The 18,900-nt window shown below is 44.6% G+C and overlaps 1 protein-coding gene across 1 annotated transcript in view; it reads left to right on the top strand.

Annotated features, from left to right (window-relative positions):
• Positions 1-18,900, top strand: part of pomk (protein O-mannose kinase) — a 28,522-nt gene that overhangs the window by 3,019 nt on the left and 6,603 nt on the right. The gene's annotated exons all lie outside the window — the stretch shown is intronic.

Raw genomic sequence — 18,900 nt, forward strand, 5'->3', positions numbered from 1 at the left:
GTACGACATGCAGTGAAATGCTTGTTGCTGTGCAATGCCGAACCAAACGTAGACATAAAAGTAAACATAAAACTAAACATAAAATTAAACTAGCAAGTAATTTACATAATATACAAATTTTAAAATTAACTGTAAAAAATGTACAATAAAATTAAAGGTTAAAAAAATAATTAACAAAACAAAAGTAGAATGTGCAGATAAACAAATTTAAGAAATTATAAAAGTTTGCAAATAAACAGTGTGCAAGTAGAGAGTGTGCAAACAAACAGTTTGCAGAGTAACAGTTTGCAGTGGAATAAATAGTTCCTGATGTATAGTAGTGAGAGAGAGAGAGTCCAGTCCTACACAAGGTTCAGGGACTGAATAGCCTGAGGGAAGAAGCTCCTCTGTAATGAGGAGCTGTTTTGGACTTGAGGGAGTGGAAGTGCCCCCCTGAACTCAAAAGTGAGAAGAGTCCATTGTTGAGATGAGAGCGATCCTTCATAATCTTCCTGGCTTTGGTCTTGCACCGCTTAGTGTACATGGACCAAAGGTAAGGAAGTTCATAGCAAATTAGGGCTGCCGATTATTTTGATAGTTGACTAGTCACCGATTATTTTTGCGATTAGTCGACTTATCAGGTCATGCGTCCATTGGACGTAAAACATACAGCTTATTGCACCAGCATGCATCTGCTCTTATATAACTATCATTATCTTACAGCTTTAAGTGTTTAAGGCATGTGCTAACTAAAAAAAAAAGCCAAGATGATAGTTTATTAAATTTTAATGAAATTTGCAGATTGTTTCGGTGGAGTTTAATAAACTCAGCCGTCTGCTCCTTGCTATCTAAAATATAACAGGACACCGGAGTATATTCTTGAGCATCTCACACTTCTGATAATCAGTTGTCTGCTTGACGTTTATTCAGCTCTTTAAAACTATAACTTTAATCTCAGCCAAACCGGTTTACTCAAGAACAAATAAAATACTGAAAAAAGCCAAACAATAACATTTTTAAGTTATCTAAGTGACATATATATCATGTTTAACCTGAGTAGTGAAAGACGGCAGTGGGTTTGAAAATGATTTGCCGAGAGTCTGGTGTTCTCACGGGCTCTAATGAGCCTTGAACCCCGGCTAGATATCGAGCTGGTGGGTAACAGACGTCTCTGAAAACGTCGGAGCGCTTTTGAAAATATGTGGTGTCTTGATAAACTGAGCAGATATTTCAAGTTTACACAGCCACATTCTCGCCTGAAAATATGTTAAACGTTTATTTTGTGACCCAGAAAGAATAATAAAAGAAATACTAAAACTAACTAGCTGCCGCCATTGTTGGAAACTGAGCAGGGCCGCGCTATGAATTCTGGGATAGGTTGGGCCACGAAGTATACACCCGACCCATCTTTCAAATCTGGGGAAATAAAGGGTGCATTTGTCAGCCGCATTTGTCAGAGTCTTCGAATTTGGACAGTCTTCGTCGTGTCGCTGTAACGTAATTGGCCTACAAATGCGGACACAGGAGGATGCGGTTTCTGAATTTGGACACAGCTACGATACCGGACACTGCTGCTTCTTCTTCTTCTTCTTCTTCTCGGGGGTTAACGGCAGCTGGCATCCTTGTACATGCATTGCTGCCATCTTCTGTTTCAGTCCGCTATTACACTCTTAAATACTACTACTTATTCCTTCGTCTTTTGGGATCTTACAAAGCTTCAAACGACGTGTCAACTATTAAATTAGTCGTCGACGATTTTGATAGTCAACATAATTGTGACTAGCCGAGTAATCGTGGCAGCCCTATAGCGAATGATGCATTTGGCTAAGCACACCACTTTTTGAAGATCTCGTCTGTCCTTCTTGGTGCTGTTCCCATACCAGGTGCAGATATTTCCCCATCTGGATGCTCTCAATGGTGCAGAAGTAAAAGTTCTTAAGCATGCTCAGCTGGAAATGGAAGTCTCTAAATCTTCTGAGGAAGAAGAGACACTGACAGGCTTTCTTAACCAGGGTGTTAATGTGACATGGGCATGACAGGTCCTGAGTGATGTGGACACCCAGGTACTGGAAGCTATCCACTCTCTCCACTAGCGCACCACTGATGTTTAGCGGCTCGTAATTCCTCGCCTGCTTTGTACTGAAGTCCACAATCAGCTCCTTTGTCTTGCTGAAGTTTAGGAGGAGATTGTTCTCCTGGCACCATTTGACTAATCTAGAGTATGTAGTTATTAGAACTAGTTATTTTAGTCATTTTCATCCATACTCAAGATTAGCGATATTTCTAATTTCTTAATCGACTAACCGTAAAAAAAAGTTGTACGAACCGACAAGTCTAAAGAAACACTCATTTAAATTTAAGAACTGTTTAAAAAAAGTCAAAAATTAATAACAAACGTTTTTTAAACCGTTAATCACATTCTTCAATAAATGAATCATGCCGCTTAACTGTACAACACCTTGCATCATGCATTATCAAAATTGTACGTTTTACTCCAGACAGACAACAGCTAAGAACACTTAAAACAAACCGATGGTAAATATGATATGAGAACATGTTGCTACAAAAAATGTTCATGTACTGTTAAAGTATGAAAAATTAACATTGGAAAAGTGTGGCGCATTGTGGCGTTCATTATGAATGATGCATGCTGTTTGAAAATTCATAACAACCACTTCAGTAAAACTAAAATTCTAAAACAACGAAACAAGAACTCATCCAGCCATTTTCTTCCACGCATCTAAATTCCAGAGGCGGCAGCCCAGGCCTCCCTCTCGCCACCTCCTCCAAGTTATCCAGGGAATCATCAAGCTTTTCCGAGGCCAGCCAATAAATGTAATCTCTCTCGTGTTGTCCCGAGTCTATGCCAGGGCCTCTTCTTGGTAAGACATGCTTAGTTGGAACACCCTACTTAGGAGAGAACCACCTTAGCCGTCTCCATTCGACGTGGAGGACTAGCAGTTTTACTCTGAACCCCTCCATAATGACTGAATGCCTCACCCTGTCGCTAAGGGAGTGCCCATCCACCTTCTGGAGAAAATTTCAGCTGCCGGTATCTGCGAACTAACTAATAGTGTTTACAAAAACATGAAGCCGAGATTAATAGATCCATGTGTATCTCAACAACAACCCTCCATCTGGTGGCAGATGGTTACATAACATTTAGGACACAATATCAGAATCAGAAAACTTTGTTAATCCCCAAGAAAATTATGTGCTTACAGTTGCTCCAAGACAATAAAAACAGTAACAGACTGAACTAAATTAAATACAATTCAATATATTACGAAGTTGTCAAAGGAGCTTGCAAAGAAAAGCGTTTGGACTTCTTTAAGTTGCTTGAAGACGTTTCACCTCTCATCCGAGAAGCTTCTTCAGTTCTAAGGTCAAATGGTGGAGAGTCCCAGATATAAACCTAGTGGGAGTAACCCCCCACAGAGGGACAAAAGGACCCCCTGATGATCCTCTAATCGCCTGAGCCAAGGTGTGAAACTGGGTGTGGGACCCAATCAGCCAGAGTTTCGGGTGAGCTCATTGTGAAACCTGGCCCCACCTTATCATGCGAATTCCTGAGGTCAGATGGCCCAGGATGTGAGTGGGCGTTAAGGTGTCTGGGAAGGGATCTCAAAACTGGATTATAGATGGCAGAGATTTGGTGTCGTAAACCCCCGCCTCTGTTCAAAGATGGTCGCTCACAGGCCAGGTTTCACAATGAGCTCACCCGAAACTCTGGCTGATTGGGACCCACACCCAGTTTCACACCTTGGCTCAGGCGATTAGAGGATCATCAGGGGGTCCTTTTGTCCCTCTGTGGGGGGTTACTCCCACTAGGTTTATATCTGGGACTCTCCACCATTTGACCTTAGAACTGAAGAAGCTTCTCGGATGAGAGGTGAAACGTCTTCAAGCAACTTAAAGAAGTGCAGACGCTTTTCTTTGCAAGCTCCTTTGACTACGATGACCTGGATGACTGAGAACCTTCACAGACATATTACAAAGTTACAAAAATTAGGAATAGCTTTAATGTATGCAAATAGCTCAATTATAAATATCCAGAATATTACAGAGATTAAATACACATGATTAGGGCTGCACGATTTTGCATAAAATGAGAATCACGATTTTTTGGCTTAGAATTGAGATCACGATTCTCTCACGATTTTCTTTTCCAATATAAATATTTATTGCATTTATTAACTGCACATCAACTTCGTAACAGTTGAGACTGAACATAAAAACAATAAATAAACATAAAAACAACAAATGTCTCACGTTTTGTGGTTGCCGGAAAATGTTGTACTGCTTGAAATTCCGTCTCCACCATTGCTCAACACTGCATGTATAGAGCAGGTAGTGCAACAATAGAAAAATAGTTGCGGGACGGCACTGTGTAGCGTTTGTCTAGGGTGTTGATCATTTTCCTAAATCCCTCGTTTTGCACAGTGTTGATGGGAGCCATATCTTTGGTCAGGTGATAAGTAATAGCCTCCGTAATTTCTTTGTGCCTGCGGGAGTTCGACGGGTATCCGGTTGTTCAGTGATGACGCGACGAATCCTACTTCCGGGTCTAAAGTAGTCTGCGTTTAATATGGCTTTTGTGTTGTTAACATGTTTAATGGTATGTATTTTCTTTTATTTGATCTCAAAAAGCTCCTAAAACAGTCAGTGATCACTGTTGACCTCCCTCGGCTTTTATTACCGCTAACCATTTATTTAAGCTCAGTTTTTAAAACCTTAGGATGTAACTACAGCCCAGCCCATGCAGCAGTATATGAATGACTAACCTCGTATTGTGGATGGATTATCTCAGTTGTTCTCCTGGCTGAAGTTTGGTCCTTTTACAGCATCCTGCCATGCGATTACATTTGTTTCTGACCACCGAGAACACTCACGTTAACTTTTATCGAGTGGAAAAAAAGTTAGCTTGTTTATATTATGCTAACATACCTGTGTCGCTAGCGGTCACGTAGCACATCATTATATACCAGCTAGCCCAACTTCAGTAACCCTACAAACGTCACTGCTGTTTAGTTTTCTGTCTTCATTTATGCTGGAAGTGATAGCAGAGCTGTACGTTTTAATTTGTTTCCAAAACCCCACAGTCAGGACATGCTATATTGTATTTAGATAAAAGCTAGCGAGCTAACTCCCTGCTAACTTCTAACGCCGTTAAATGTCATAAATTCCGTTTTCATGGATGCCTGGATGTTAAACTCAATTGTTACACCTGGTAGAGCAGAACACTGATCATTTTATTAAAGATGAAAGACTTTAGACAGTTTTTCAACTCTCAGTAATGCCACAGTGATCGTTTGTTCTCTTTCAAACATTCGTTTCGGTGTCTCACTATGGGAACGCTCTCTCTGCGTTGTCCTCAGAAGCCTCTATATCATTACTCCAGCCAGTATTGGCTGGCAGTCGTGACGCTTGCGTCAGGGAGGGGCCACCCTCCTCCCTATAAAAGGGTGTGACGCAGCGTCACCCGTCATTCAATTTCCTCTTCTCGCTTCTTAGAAACCTCATCTCTCCTGACTGTGAACGTGAGTGCTAGCTTAACTGTCCACACGAGCAAGCTAACACCTTGGTCACCGGGCGCTAGCACGGCTCGCGTTTCGAGTCGCCTGCTCTTCACCACAGAGCCAGGTCGGAGAGTGTGTTAGCTGCCACCACGCATCTAGCACAACAGTTAGCTGACCAAGCTAACTGTCTTTGCTACACACGGTCACCAAGCCAAGTAGCACAAGCGCTAGCCACCACACTAGCCAGGTCATACTAGCTCACCGAGAGAAGAAAGAAAAAAAAAATCAGCGTTAGCCGTCCAGCCATTCCAAGCTAGCTACACCAAGCTTCCTTAATATGGCAGACTGCAAACCGCTGCCCAGAATTTGCCCCTGCGGTTGCAAAATCTCAGGTTCAGATACACATGACGCGTGTGTGATGTGCCTCGGGCTGCAACACGCCCAAGCGGCTATTTCCACACCGGGTATATGCGAACACTGCGCTCGCTTCACCCTAAAAAGCCTTCGCCGAAGGCTAGCCCGCCAAGCTAGCCTGTCGAAGGAGGACCCAATGCTGTCTCCAATCGGCCCACCGATGGAGAACACTGAGTCCGCCACACCAGGCACGAGATGGATATCGTCCTCCCGCTGGTGGATGATGCCGAGGTCAGCTGCGAAGCTATGCTTGATTCCCTCGAGGCTAATGACGAGCTACTCAGCGAATCCTCTGAGGGAGCGTCGGAACATCTCGTCTCGGACGAGGATGACGACGTTTTCTTTTACGCTCGCTCGACAAGATGGCGCCTGTGTTTGGCTTTGCCGCTTGTACAGCTCGCTGGTATAGTTTTATACTGGCCGCTATTGTCACTTGCAATATTATTTTTACCGTCCTATGTTTTGATTTTGTCTCTGCCACCAATACTTATGATCGGGGCATGATGTTGTATATCAAAGATTCAATGGAGAGCTACTGTGACAGCTGGGACAGTTACAGGAAATTTTTCCCTCCACCCTTTGTGTGTTCCTCACCTGACTGCATGTTACCGTACATATCGGTGGGATTTAACACGAAGAAAAGAAGAAGTAGGGGAACCAGGGCCGGTGTCCAGGTGCGACTGAGAAGGTACCGAAGATTAGCTTCTTGGATGTGGGAAGAATCCCGGTGCCTACGACCAATTCATCTATTGTCACCTGGTGCCGACGCTACACTGCAGTTCCCAGCTCGGAGTCTATGGTCTGATGGCCCCATGTTCACTTGGCGTCCCTCCTTCGACCGCCGTTTTGATGGCAGAGGTGATGTACCACTATGGATATTAGCTTCTGCTAGCCCTGAAGTCCCCGCCCGGCGTAACAGGTGTAGAGGTGCGCACAGGTGTTTATTTCGAGTGCCACTGCAGTCAGCTGTTGACTGCACCAACCAAAAGTCTTCAATCAGGTTTGCCCTGCTCAACACTCGCTCAATCACAAACAAATCGTTTATTTTAAACGATCTTTTTATAAAGGAATCTCTCAACTTCTTGTGTTTAACTGAGACGTGGCAACAAAACATGGATTATATACATCTGAAGGAAATTTGTTCTACTGGCTGCTCCGTCATCGGAACTCCACGTCTTTCGGGACGTGGCGGAGGTCTCGCTGTTGTGCACCAGGACAGATTCACATGCAGACTGATGAACTCGGATTCTTTTACCTCATTTGAACTTCAGATGATCAAGGTCGGCTCTTTGCACACCTTTTATTGTATTTTAATCTACCGACCTCCTGGCCCTGTCGGAGTCTTTTTAACTGAATTTAACGACCTCCTATCATCCATTATTAAATTAGAGAAGGTGGTAATGTTGGGAGATTTTAACTTTCATATTGATGATGCATCCTGTAATATGGCTGCTGACTTCATGACTATCACAGTCTCTTTTAATTTTATGCAGCATGTTTCTGGCCCTACACATGTAAAGGGTCACACATTGGACCTTGTTTTCTCCTTGGGTTTAAATATAAATGACATTCGTGTGGAAAATGTCCATGTGAGTGACCATAGCTGCATATATTTTAACTTGTCGTTTTATTTGGATCCCCCGGCTCCCAAAATAACGATTGAAAGGCGAATCATAAACCTGAACGCCGGCAAAAGGTTCTCTGCCATGTTTGACGCTGAAATGACTTACAATGATTTGGACTCTCTTGTCTCATCCTTTAATAACCAGTGTACTTCTATTTTAGACATAGTGGCACCTCTGAAAAAAAGTACTGTCCTACGTTTGAAATCTCATCCTTGGTTAAATGAAAACATTCGTAATTTCAGAAGATATTGTCGCAAGCTAGAACGTTTGTGGAAGGCTTCCAAACTTGAGGTTTATAAGTTACACCTTAAAGAATCTATCCTCTTGCTAAATGACATGTGGAAAAATGCCAGAACAGAGTATTTTTCACACCTCATAGCTTCAAAAAAGAAAGATCCTAAATTCTTGTTTAAAACAATTAAGAGTATTGTTTCTCCTGATGCTCCTTGTGCACCAGTTCACTCAACGTCCGACTGCAATGAGTTTATGAACTATTTCAGAAATAAGGTCATTGCAACCAGGTCTAATATCTCTCCATCATCTTCTCAATATCAAACTTTTAACTTGCTCTCCTCTGATACTTGGTCGTCTTTTACTCCTGTTACATTACAAGACATCAGAGGCCTGCTTTGTCATATAAAACAGACTTCAAGCCCCCTTGATGTCCTTCCATCTTCATTTTTCACTAGTGTGTTTGATTCAATTGGCCCCTGTATTGTGGAAATGATAAATACTTCTCTTCATATTGGCTCAGTCCCCAGCTTCTTTAAACAAGCTATCGTCGAGCCAATATTAAAGAAACCCCAGCTGGATCCATCTCTTCCTAACAGTTATAGGCCAATATCCAAATTGCCTTTTATATCGAAAATTTTAGAAAAAGTAGTACTAGAACAACTTAACTATTTCCTGGATAAAAATGCTGTTATGGACACTTTCCAGTCTGGTTTTCGTAAATTGCATTCCACTGAAACGGCCTTACTTAGAGTATCTAGTGATATCTTGATGGCAGCAGACTCTGGAGAATACACAGTGCTGGTCCTGCTGGATCTCAGCTCTGCTTTTGACACTGTAGATCACAGTATCATGATAAACAGACTCGAGAACTTGTTTGGGATTACTGGTGTTGTTTTAAAATGGTTTATATCATATCTGTCTGAGAGATCTTTTACTGTTTGCATGAATCATGTCACATCAGAATCAACAGTTTTGCCGTGTGGGGTACCTCAGGGATCTGTCCTGGGTCCAATTCTCTTTTTACTTTATGTATTTCCCCTAGGTCAAATTATTAAGCGCTATAAATATATCTCCTATCATCTCTATGCTGACGACATCCAACTATACTGTTCCTTCAAAATGTCTGAGTTTTATAAATTGTCTAATTTAAGTAATTGTCTGACAGAAATCAACAAATGGTTATATGACAATTTTCTCCAACTAAACTCTGATAAAACAGAAACTCTAATTATTGCTCCAGACCATATGGTCCCAGAAATTAGACAGCATATCAGCTTCTTAGACCCTTACGTAAAATCAAGCCTTAGAAATCTCGGTGTCTTATTTGACAGCTCGATGTCGCTCGAGCAGCATTCTAAGCAGCTAGTCCGAAACTGTTTTTATCATTTACGGAATATTTCTAAACTCAGACTAATGGTATCAAAGCTTGAACTTGAGATGATTATTCATGCTTTTATTTCTTCTCGTTTAGACTATTGTAATGGCCTTTTTACTTGTTTTAACAAATCAGCCTTAAATCGTCTTCAGACTGTGCAGAATGCTGCAGCACGTCTCTTAACAGGCACCAAGAGATCGCATATCACTCCAGTCTTGGCCTCCCTTCACTGGTTGCCTGTAAATTTTAGGTTTCAGTTTAAAATTTTAGTTCTAACCTTTAGGGCCCTGCATGGTCAGGCTCCTCAATATTAATCTGACCTGCTGAAATCACATACATCTTCTCGGGCTTTAAGGTCATTAGATCAGAGACTGTTGGTGGTACCACGCACTCGTTTTAAAACTCGTGGTGATCGGGCCTTTCAGACTGTGGCACCACGGTTGTGGAATTCTCTCCCACTGTCTCTTCGCTGCACGGACTCCATTGATTGTTTTAAGAAACAGCTGAAGACATTTTTATTTAGAAAAGCATTTGATTAATTTCTTCTTATGCTGTTTTTATAGTTTTATTGTTTTACATTGTTTTATTTACTGTTATATTGTTTTATATTCCCATTTTCTGTGTTGTAAAGCACTTTGTGATTTTTATCTGTGAAAAGCGCTATATAAATAAATTTTACTTACTTACTTACTTACTTCTTTGCCCCCTCTGGTCGGAATTCTGCGACACAAGGGGCCGATTGTGATAACCCCGGCACACAGTCCCGCGGCATGGAGCTATTTGACGTTGCAAAACGGGCAGCTGAAAAGCTGGCAATCCCATGGCCCACGGTGACAACGGAGACCTCCACCTCACGATACGAGGGTAAAAGGCTCCCCAAAGCAAAGCGCACTACTAAGCAGGTACTGCCGCTTTTCCCCGAATGCGTGGACGAGGTCACACGCTGCTGGGCAAAGCCATTTTCGTCACCCAACCCCGTGCAGGGAGCGGCGGCGTTTGACTGCGCTGGAATGAAAGAGAAGGGCATCTACCAAATTCCCACAGTGGAGAATCTGGTGGCTTCTCATCTCCACCCAAACCAGAAACTTTCCATGTCATCTGGTCCGTCCCTGCCCTCCAAGGCCGAACGCCTGCAGTCCTCCCTGGCTGACAAGGCGTATAAATCGGTTGCCACCACCGCGAGGGCATTGAACGCCTCATCGCTCCTGCTAGCCTACTCGGCGGAGCTCCAGGACCAGGCTGCTGCGAACCCGGATGCTAGCGAGTTGTGGGAAGAGCTGGGCGTAGTTACAGACCAGTGTCTCCACCTCACTAGAGCAGCAGTACAAGCGGCGGGCAGAGCCCTCAGCATCATCGTCCTACAGGAGAGGGCAAGATGGCTGAACTTGTCGGGGCTTTCGGACAGAGAAAAACGTGACATTCTGGACGAAAGCATCTTCCCCGCTGGGCTTTTCGGGACCGCCGTTGCCACCATGCAAAGACGGTGCGAGGAGAAGAAGAAAGAGGGAGAGGCCCTGCAGCTGTGTCTCCCTAGGAAGACCCAGGCTGCGCCTCCACCCGGTCGCCGCACGTTCGCTCAGGTCACCAGCCGGCGTGCCGACGTTTAAAATCCCTCGCCGCCCAGCCCCGCAGGTCGCGGCCCAGGGTCCTCTAGGATCGCAGAACCCTAAGACCCACTGGCCCAAGAAACACGTCCCGCCTGCTGCTGCTCAGGGTGCCCCACCAGCAGCCAAGCAGTCGGACCGCAAGAAGAAGCAGACTGCCTAACATCCCCCACGGGGAGATCGGAGCCGGACCAGCCCGGGCTCAAAGTTCACTCCAGGGCTCAGTTCCGGAGCCCGTTCGGAGAAGTGTGTTCTGCCTCCACCTTTCAGCGCCTGGGACTCGAGTTGGATCCCACAGAGCGGATTTCAAAAAAGAGACGACGAAACGCTGTTCAGCCGAATCAAGCATGTCTGTCTCACAAAACACAGTTTATTAAAAACTCACGCGTTGCATCCAGGCATGTTGCCAAGGGCACGGGAAAAATGTGTGAAAAACACAGAAAGTATGTTGAAAAACATAATGCCCCCACGCACCCAGACACCACCGGGGTTGATTCCCTCAGTGGTGTCCGGCCCCATAAGCGCTGGTCAAGCGCGGGCCGCCCGCGCATGCGCAGTGGGGCCTGGTCCGAAGGACCAGTTTCCGCCACAAGAGGGAGCCAGAGCTCCATCTACTGTGGAGTACCTGTCTTTGGGGCCGCTGTCAGCAAGAATAGAGAGATGGCGAGCTCTCGCTGCGCCAGAATGGGTTGTGAGGACATTAGGGTGAGGCTATCGTTTGCAATTCGCAACCACCCCTCCCAGATTTCACAGAGTGATTTTCTCTCTTGCAAAAGGCGAATCAGCCAGGATCCTGCAAGAAGAAATAACTACCTTGCTATCAAAGGGAGCAGTACGAGAAATACCCCAGGAGCAGAGCCAATGCGGCTTTTACTCAAGGTATTTTCTCGTGCCCAAGAAGGGAGGGGGACTACGTCCGATACTGGACCTACGGGCTCTGAATCAGCATCTCAGATCATACAAATTCAGGATGTTGACGACCACCACTCTGCTGCATGTAGTGCGCCCAGGCGATTGGTTTACATCAATAGACCTGAAGGACGCATATTTTCACATCCCTATTTACCCGCCTCACAGAAAATTCCTGCGCTTTGCGTTTCAGGGCAGAATGTACGAGTACCAGGTCCTGCCGTTTGGTCTCTCACTGAGCCCTCGGGTATTTATGAAATGCACAGAGGCGGCCATAGCCCCACTGAAGAGGCGGGGCATCCGCATAGCAACATACATAGACGATTGGCTGCTGCTATCAGAGTCAGAAATAATGGGAAGAGAGCACACCAGGTTGACAGTGGATCATCTGATGGCTCTGGGTTTCACCATAAACTACCAAAAGAGTGTCCTGCAGCCAGCTCAGGCCATCTCTTTCATAGGAATAGCTCTAAACTCCGCCTCGTACAGAGCGTGTCTCTCTGTGGACAGAGTAAAAAAAATGCTATCACATGCCGGCATTTTTCAGTTGGGAAGATACAGTGGGGCAAAAAAGTATTTAGTCAGCCACCGATTGTGCAAGTTCCTCCACTTAAAATGATGACAGAGGTCAGTAATTTGCACCAGAGGTACACTTCAACTGTGAGAGACAGAATGTGAAAAAAAAATCCATGAATTCACATGGTAGGATTTGTAAAGAATTTATTCGTAAATTAGGGTGGAAAATAAGTATTTGGTCACCTCAAACAAGGAAAATCTCTGGCTCTCACAGACCTGTAACGTCTTCTGTAAGAAGCTTTTCTGTCCCCCACTCGTTACCTGTATGAATGGCACCTGTTTGAACTCATCATCTGTATAAAAGACACCTGTCCACAGCCTCAAACAGTCAGACTCCAAACTCCGCCATGGCCAAGACCAAAGAGCTTTCGAAGGACACCAGGAAAAGTATTGTAGACCTGCACCAGACTGGGAAGAGTGAATCTACAATAGGCAAGCAGCTTGGTGTGCAAAAATCAACTGTGGGAGCAATCATCAGAAAATGGAAGACATACAAGACCACTGATAATCTCCCTCGATCTGGGGCTCCACGCAAGATCTCATCCCGTGGGGTCAAAATGATCATGAGAACGGTGAGCAAAGATCCCAGAACCACACGGGGGGACCTGGTGAATGACCTGCAGAGAGCTGGGACCAAAGTAACAAAGGTCACCATCAGTAACACACTACAACGGCAGGGAATCAAATCCCGCAGTGCCAGACGTGTTCCGCTGCTGAAGCCAGTGCATGTCCAGGCCCATCTGAAGTTTGCCAGAGAGCACATGGATGATACAGCAGAGGATTGGGAGAATGTCATGTGGTCAGATGAAACCAAAGTAGAACTTTTTGGTATAAACTCAACTCGTCGTGTTTGGAGGAGGAAGAATACTGAGTTGCATCCCAAGAACACCATACCTACTGTGAAGCATGGGGGTGGAAACATCATGCTATGGGGCTGTTTTTCTGCCAAGGGGACAGGACGACTGATCTGTGTTAAGGACAGAATGAATGGGGCCATGTATCGTGAGATTTTGAGCCAAAACCTCCTTCCATCAGTGAGAACTTTGAAGATGAAACGAGGCTGGGTCTTCCAACATGACAATGATCCAAAACACACCGCCCGGGCAACAAAGGAGTGGCTCCGTAAGAAGCATTTGAAAGTCCTGGAGTGGCCTAGCCAGTCTCCAGACCTCAACCCCATAGAAAATCTGTGGCAGGAGTTGAAAGTCCGTGTTGCTCGGCGACAGCCCCAAAACATCACTGCTCTCGAGAAGATCTGCATGGAGGAATGGGCCAAAATACCAGCTACTGTGTGTGCAAACCTGGTAAAGACCTATAGTAAACGTTTGACCTCTGTTATTGCCAACAAAGGTTATGTTACAAAGTATTGAGTTGTATTTTTGTTATTGACCAAATACTTATTTTCCACCCTGATTTACGAATAAATTCTTTACAAATCCTACCATGTGGATTCATGGATTTTTTTTTCACATTCTGTCTCTCACAGTTGAAGTGTAGCTCTGGTGCAAATAAAATCATTTTAGGTGGGGGAACTTGCACAATCGGTGGCTGACTAAATACTTTTTTGCCCCACTGTATCTCCCATTCAGAAAATGCCTGCAGATGCTGGGATTAATGGCGTCTTCACTGGCAGTCATTCCACTAGGCAGACTGCATATGAGGGAATTTCAGCGATGGGTTGCATCACTGAGACTGAATCGAAAGCGCCATACCCACCGCTATATCAGAGTGACAGCAGACTGCGCTGCAGCACTCCACTGTTGGAGAAATCCCACATTTCTCACTCAGGGGGTGTCACTGGGAGCTGTCACAGCCAGAAAGGTGGTGACCACGGACGCGAGTCTCACGGGTTGGGGTGCCACTCACGAGGGCAGAGCAGTGAGCGGCAGCTGGGACTCACAACAGAGGGGTGCTCATATAAATTGGCTAGAATTGCTAGCAGCTTTTCTAGCACTGAGACACTTCCTTCCCCTGTTGAGAAACCACCATGTTCTGATCAGAACAGACAACACCACTGTTGTGGCGTACATCAACAGACAGGGCGGGTTACGTTCCTGTCCTTTGCACATGCTGGCTCGCAGACTGATCATGTGGAGCAGCATCAATCTGTTGTCACTGAGAGCTACTCACATTCCAGGAGCTCTGAACTTGGGAGCAGACTTAATGTCCAGGGGAAACCCGCAGTACGGGGACTGGACCCTGCACCCACATGTGGTGACCCAAATCTGGACCCGCTTTGGCCAGCCACAGGTCGATCTGTTTGCCTCGAGGGAGAACGCTCAGTGTCCACTGTATTTCTCCCTGAGGGACCAGGAGGCTCCGCTAGGGGTAGACGCATTAGCTCACAACTGGCCACATGCTCTGCTTTATGCGTTCCCTCCACTGGCCTTAATTTCTCCCACTCTAACCAGAGTGAGAGAGAGAGGGCTAACAATGATATTGATCGCCCCAAGGTGGAAAGTTAGCGGAGATTATGCCCCTCTTGTGGAGCGAACCTTGGCCTCTCCCTCTCCGACGAGACCTAGTCTCCCAAGCCAGGGGGGAGATTTTTCACCCTCACCCCGAGCGCCTTGCCCTGTGGGCTTGGCCCGTGAGAGGTTGAATCTGAGTACGGCAGGACTCCCCTAGGGTGTTATGGCCACTATTCAGAGTGCTAGAGCCCCCTCCACAAGATCATTGTATGAGAACAAGTGGAGGGTATTTGAGGAATGGTGTGGAAAGTCTCACACTCTCTCCTTTCAGTGCTCTGTGACAACAATTCTCTCCTTTCTCCAAGAACTGTTAGATAAAGGAAAGGCCTTTTCCACAATTAAAGTATATCTAGCAGCCATTTCAGCCTGCCATGTGGGCTTCGTGGATGGCCCGGTGAGCCATCACCCGCTAGTCTGCCGTTTCATGAAAGGGGCACGACGGCTCCACCCAGTGTCTAAACCTCTCGTTCCCACGTGGGATTTATCCCTGGTGCTGGGGGCAGTTTCACAGCCTCCATTTGAACCACTAAACCAGGTGGAAATAAAAATCCTGTCTTTGAAGACTGCATTGCTCCTGGCTCTCGCATCTGCGAAGCGTGTCAGTGATATTCATGCGCTGTCAATACACAAAGAGTGCACCCGATTCACGCGGGATAACTCTAGAGTCACACTCAGGCCAATTCCGGCCTTTGTGCCCAAAAAATCCTTATCTTCAATGCACCCCATTGGAGCTGGAAGCTTTTTGCCCTCCTCCTTTCTCTTCCCCTAAACAGGAGCGCCTACATGCTCTCTGTCCAGTTAGGGCTTTATGTACCTATATAGAGAGAACGAAGGCTTTCAGGAGGTCGGATCAGCTGTTTGTTTCCTGGGCTAAACTTGGCAAGCCCATTAGCAAACAACGCATTTCCCACTGGATTGTTGAGGCGATCCAATTGGCTTATTCCAGCACGGGTCTGTCCCCCCCGGAGGGGCTTCATGCTCATTCTGCCAGAGGGATGGCAACTTCTTGGGCCCTTTTTAGGGGTGTCTCTATAGACGAGATATGTGCAGCTGCGAGCTGGGCTTCACCTTTGACCTTTGCAAGGTTTTATAGGTTGGATGTCACTGCACCGTCTCTAGCCCACACTGTGTTAAGTGTGGGTCCCCACGAGACCTCCTAAATTGGCAGTCAGTCGTTCAGATGGGCTTATCTGGCAATACGGGAGTCTGCATATCCCCATAGTGAGACACCGAAACGAATGTTTGAAAGAGAACTTGAGGTTACTCTATTCCGTAACCCCTGTTCTCTGATAACATGAGTGAGGTGTCTCACCAGATCACCCTCCTTGCACGAAGCGAGGAAGAGGTGAGCTTATCTTGAATGACGGGTGACGCTGCGTCACACCCTTTTATAGGGAGGAGGGTGCCCCTCCCTGACGCAAGCGTCACGACTGCCAGCCAATACTGGCTGGAGTAATGATATAGAGGCTTCTGAGGACAACTCACTCATGTTATCAGAGAACAGGGGTTACGGAATAGAGTAACCTCAAGATATATGGACCTACAGCGGAGTTTAGACCCAGACACGGCTAGTGACGTCAGACTTAACAACCGGATAGGGAAGCGCTGTATAAGGTTCCCGTTATTGATGTTTGGGTGGTTGACCGGGACGGATTTTCTCCTGTCACTTTCTCCTCATCCCTGACGTGCTCTCCGTTGTTTTTTCCCTGCTAATTTTAGCATCGCACGGCACAGCTTCTGTATCATGTGGTATAAGGCTCCGCCCTTGTCATTTGTTGAGCAGGAAGAGTGAGCGCTTGTTTTCATGCAGATTACGTCCCGGATCAAAATGCGGTACAATCATCGTCGTCTTTTTTATAAAATTTATTATTATTATTTTTTAATCGTTGTCATTTGGAAATGAGATCGCACATAAGTATGAATCGAGATCGCGATTTTCTAACGATTGATCGTGCAGCCCTATACATGATTGATATTTTACTCTAAACTGTAAAAATTTGTTATTTGTTATTTTCTCAGCAGCGGGACAGAGTCATTCACTACTTTTGATTTTCCCTCCACATTTTACCTTTAAAAACTATTTACTTTGCCTTGTTTGGTATCATCCTTTTCAGCACAACCTCACTTGTCTGAATTTACAGTTATGTTTCCATTTTGACATACTGTATTAACACAATTGATCTAAAATCAGACAAAAAATATAAAATCAGAGTAGAAAAAGTTATATTTTTACTGTAACAACCACAAACAAGTTTAATGAATCATATTTTTAACCATAACTTTAAATGCAAATATGAATTGTCAATTTTAAAATCCTATGCACAAGTTTTGCAAACAACAGTTATTTGTATCCATTTACCTTTTACCTTGATTTTTTTTTTTAAATAACCATTTCAGACTATTTACAGAACAATCAGCTGTTCTGCATTCAATAAGATGCCACACAAATTTTTTGTGCCACTCCAAAAAAATAATTTCTATCCACTATAAAGGAGAACATGATGGGCTGATACCTGCAGGTCTGACAGCAGCAGGTGTATCACTCTTGTTTCTACCTGGAGACAGCAGCTGCCTCATTGTTCTGACACACAACACAAAACTATCCACAACACTACACACTAACTACACAAGACAACACATTAACTACACAAGACAACACATTAACTACACACTCCAAACACGCTAAACGTCACAAATCTCTCACATCTCAAAACTCACTCACTCTCTTTCTTTCTCTCTCTCTCTCTCTCCCTCCGTCACTCCTAAAACTTCCCCTGTTTTTTTGCTCATAAGCAGAGAGTGCTTGCTAGTGCAGTCGTTAGACGGTGAACGTCACGAAACTATTCAGGAAAAAACGCCGCATATATTGTTTATCATGACTCTGGTTTTACGTGGCCTATCAACACAATTTAAAAACTGGTATATATCACCTTGTTGCTTTGTCTTTAAGTGGTCATGTGATTGGCTTACCACGACTACTTTATTCTTCCTCAGTCAAACAGCAGCACTCATGCGATTCTTTTGCCCCCTGTGCTCCAGGTGTTGTGCTAGACCAGCAGTGCCCAATCCCGGTCCTCGAGAGCTACCGTCCTGCAGCTTTTAGATGCATCCTTGTTCCCACACACCCGAATCAAATGAATGGCTTGTTATTAGGCCTTTGCCAAACATGATGGCATGCTGAAGAGGTAATCAAACCATTTGATTCAGCTGTGTTGGAGTAGGGATGCATCTAAAAGCTGCAGGATAGTAGCTCTCGAGGACTGGGATTGGGCAGCCCTGTGCTAGACAGTGATCGGGAGCGTGCGCAGCTGCTTAAAGCTGTAGCGTCCAGATTACTTACGTACAGTGTTGGTCAAGTTACTTGAAAAAAGTAATCAGTAATTAGTTACTGATTACTTCCCAAAAAAAGTAATCCCGTTACTTTACTGATTACTTATTTTCAAAAGTAATTAGTTACTTAGTTACTTTTTAAAAACACGATTTACAACCTGAAGAGGTGATATAGCGATATATCTTTCAGCCCAATTCTACTTTTTCTACATAATCTATCATACAAAATGTAATCAAATGGAAAAGTCTCTTTTTTTAACTTGTTTTATCAGTTTTAATCTTTTAACTTTATGCATCAAGCAAAAATTTTATTATATGCAACATTCTCTGAGTTGAATAAATGAGTTTAACATTTAAACCTATTTTCTGCACATTCCAGCACATAAAATAAAATATTTTTTTTGTTTACACTCACTCTTTCAAATAGATGCAAGTAAAACACAGCAGAACATAAATAAAGTCAAAGACTCAGCGGTCCTGTTGCTCTATTTTCACCTGTAAAGCAGGGCTGCGGTAGGCGGAGGTTTACCCTGGTGCAGGTGTGCCACAGCGGTCAGTGGAAGGATACGGCAGTGTCTCTGTGAGTTTCCCATTATGTCGTTGCGCTCTCGGTGCTTGCTTGGAAGTTTAGGGGTTTTTTTCGCTGTAAAAAGAAGTTTTCTTACAAGTAACCCGTTACTGCCCATCTCTGCTTACGTAGTCAGCTACTTCCGTGCAACTGATATAAGATGCGGTAAGCTAAACACAGCTTCAACCGTTTGTTTGTTGAAAAATAGTAACGGACCGCATTTTTTTGTTAGTGACTGTAACGGCATTGTAACGATAAGAATAGTAATTAGTTAGATTACTCGTTACTGAAAAACG

The sequence above is a fragment of the Copadichromis virginalis genome, linkage group LG7, assembly GCF_057382275.1.
Source record: "Copadichromis virginalis isolate Kocher_CV1m ecotype Utaka linkage group LG7, C_Virginalis_male_GT1.1, whole genome shotgun sequence".
Taxonomy (NCBI): domain Eukaryota; kingdom Metazoa; phylum Chordata; class Actinopteri; order Cichliformes; family Cichlidae; genus Copadichromis; species Copadichromis virginalis.